Source organism: Schistocerca serialis, chromosome 11, assembly GCF_023864345.2.
Source record: "Schistocerca serialis cubense isolate TAMUIC-IGC-003099 chromosome 11, iqSchSeri2.2, whole genome shotgun sequence".
In the NCBI taxonomy this organism is placed as follows: domain Eukaryota; kingdom Metazoa; phylum Arthropoda; class Insecta; order Orthoptera; family Acrididae; genus Schistocerca; species Schistocerca serialis.
The window spans coordinates 125747082-125750431 of record NC_064648.1 but is presented as its reverse complement, the minus strand read 5'-3'; the positions used below and the strand labels follow the sequence as shown (position 1 = coordinate 125750431).

General features: G+C 38.7%; 1 non-coding gene across 1 annotated transcript; it reads right to left on the bottom strand.

The window, feature by feature from the left end:
- Positions 1–2459: 2459 nt before the first annotated feature.
- On the bottom strand, positions 2460–2531 carry Trnad-guc (transfer RNA aspartic acid (anticodon GUC)). The gene has a single exon. It is a non-coding gene; the product is annotated as a tRNA-Asp (tRNA).
- Between the last annotated feature and the right edge of the window lie 819 nt (positions 2532–3350).

Here is a 3350-nt window from a genome sequence, read left to right as displayed (position 1 = left end):
CTTCTAGATTTGTAGAGGGGAGTGAGTACTTAATATTCTGAAAAGGGAACCCATGTCCGGAAACGTACTGTTTCTGTTCTATGACGGATGTTAAAATGTTTAACTGATCCACTTTTGTCTTGAGGAATTGAATTAGGCGTGACACAGTACAATTATTAGGTAACAGTTCGAAAGGAAACGTAGCGAAACATGCATTTATCACTTAAACAAATTTGTATTAACACTTAAACATTATGTTTCGTTATCCCAAAACAAAAAAGAAACCAGCATACTTACGGAATGTAATGTTCAAGTGTTAATATAAACAAATGCGACTATATGATAAATGAGTGTTTCGTAATGTTTCCTTTCGAATTGTTACGTAATAATTCTACTGCGTCACGCTTAGGTCAGTTCCTCAACCAGAAGTGGATGGCAGTAGAACAGGAACAGGAAGTTTCCGAACTTGGTTCCTATTCAACATAGTATGTACTCACTCCCCTCTACAAGCCCTAGAAGTTTGTGACAGGAATTTCCGAACGTCTCGTATAGGGTGTGAAAAATTAGCAGTATGTAATGAACTTCACATAGGAAATGATACAAAATTATTCACAAATGTTCAGTATTTACTCAAGTTTCCCTCTCCACACTCTTTACACATCACTGAACTATGGGTTTGGCAAACTGGACGTCTGTAGAAGGTACAATACCAATCGGTCATTTTCTCGCTGACATGAGGGGACAGCAGTTTGATGTTCACTAATGTAAGTGTAAAATGGTAATTTTCATCTTCGTTATCGTTTCAGTCGCTTTCATCTTCTTCTAACATTTTCCTCAGAAAATGCGGAAAAACTGGACCATACACTGACCTGTGTGAATGAGGGCTACAAGCCATAGTAACACTGAAAATAACTGAAAGCACTCATTAACCCTAAAAATGATGTTTAGTTGGCAAGCAAATTCTGATCATTAGAAAACAGAATAACAGTAAGCGGTTCAATTATGGAGCCATCTAAACTTTACATCCGTGTACTTGAGAAAGACTAGGGAAAGGAGTAAGACAAGGATGCTGTTTATCACATACTCTTTTCAACCTGTACTTGGAAAATATGATTGACCAATGCTCATTAGATGACAAAGGAGTAGAAATTGGAGGAAGAAGAGTAGGGTGCTTGAGATTTGCTGATGACATGGTCCTTCTAGCCACAGGGGAAAAAGAATTACAGGATTTGGTGGACACCATTGCAACTAACGGAAAAAATATGGAATGAAAATTAACACAAATAAAACAAAAGTATTGGCAATAGGAGGAAATGAGGAACTAAAAATTGTGCTGAATGGAGAAAAACTAGAACAGGTGCAAAATTTTAAGTATCTTGGAAGCAGGATAGACAGCGACTGGAAGTGCACCACAGAAATTAAAACAAGGATAGCAATGGCAAAAGAGGCGTTTTATAAGAAAAGGAGAATCTTCTGCAGCGGTATGGACAGAGAACTCAGAAAGAGACTCATAAAATGTCTTGTATGGAGTGTTCTTCTATATGGTGCTGAAACATGGACTATGAGGAAAAAAGACAGAGAAAGGCTGGAGGCTTTTGAGATCTGGACATGGCGGAAGATGGAAGGAATAAGTTGGATGGACAGAGTAAAAAATGAAGAAGTACTGAGAAGAGTGGGAGAGAAAAGGCAGTTACTAGATGTAATAAAGAGAAGAAAAAGAAATTGGATTGGGCATATATTAAGAAAGAATGATGGACTGATAAAAACAGTTTTAGAAGGTTATGTAGAAGGGAAAAGGAAGCGAGGAAGGAAGAGATTCCAGATACTGGATGACGTGATGGACGGTACAACATACAGCAGCCTTAAGAAGGAAGCAATGGATCGCAGAAAATGGAGAGGCAAAGGACCTGCTAATATAGCAGATAACTGATGATGATGACTTGAGAAAGAAGACGACCCAACAATATTTGTACTTTGTCTGCAGGTCGGTTATCAATTGCCGGCGAGCTATGAGGAATCGCCAACAGAGCAAATAAAAGTTTCACTGGTGACGAAAAGGACCTCATAATTCTGTTTGAGAGTTAATAAAAGCAGTAGTAGTAGTAACAGTTTTCTCTAACCGTGGATCACTTTTAATACAAGGATATGTGACATGTAGTGGTATTACCATTTAAGAACAGGTATAGTAGTATAATTCATACATTTAGGCACTTACATACACGTGTAGTTTAACAAGGGTGGGACAGATAGTCGGCCGTGGCGTTAAATTAGGAATCCTCCCTGTATTTACCCGAAATAATTTCGAGAAACGACAAAAAACATAAATCAAGGTGGCCGAACTTTGTTAATTCGAAAGACACTTTGGTAGAAGGAAAAATTTTTAACATTGTGTAGCAACTGCATTCCTGAATTAGGAAGTTAATGTTCATTTGCGCTATATCAGCATCATTCGTGCGAGTTTTGCGATATAAAAATCGCATCTCCCCGGCGGGGAATCGAACCCCGGTCTCCCGCGTGACAGGCGGGGATACTGACCACTATACTACCGAGGACGCGTAGCGTTACATGAAATGTTTTGCACTTAACTAAGACGACTTCTAACACTCTGAGGTGGGAATTTTGAGTTTTCATTTCAGAAATGCGTACTACTACGTTATAAGATTGATGTCGAACGCTGAGCCTCAAATCTTATTACTGCGTAAGTAATTCTTCTGCCGTTCCTACGACTGCATTCGTGTTGCAGTCCGTCTGTTCACATGCTCACGGATATTTAACGTATGCGACTGTGTTAGTGATTGTTAGACAGTCTTGTGATCATGCAGCAACACTTTCCTCTGCCTGTTTTTATACAATACGTTACATTTGTTTGTGCTGAGGATCAACCGCTAATCTGTGTATCGACCCTTTGTAGCAAGCGGATCTTTCCGAAAGGTGCTACGATCTAAGGTCCAGACTGTACAAAACCATTACCCGTGAACAGCCTCATAGAACTTACAACGTTATCCGCTAGTGCAACAGTAATACAACAAATTGTTGAACAGTTGAAGTCAGTGCTTGACTTTAGCTGTAAATTAGGGAAGAAGGTTGTGAATGAAACAACCGGCTTTCGGTTGTAACGTCGTTTTTTTATGCCACTTTAACCGGACTATTAAATACGCCCAAAAACCGGTTTTTGAAATAACCGATTTTTGGGGTTTTTTTCATTCCTATTGTTTCCTCTAATAAACGTAGAAATCGAACAAAGATTGAAAGATTTTGACTCCGCCAGTTTCAAGACAGCTATCTAGAATCAAAATATTAAATTAAATAGTCAAATAAAAGAAAACTTAATCTGTCCATCGTTCGTTGCTTTTCTGGAAAAGTGAGAAGTG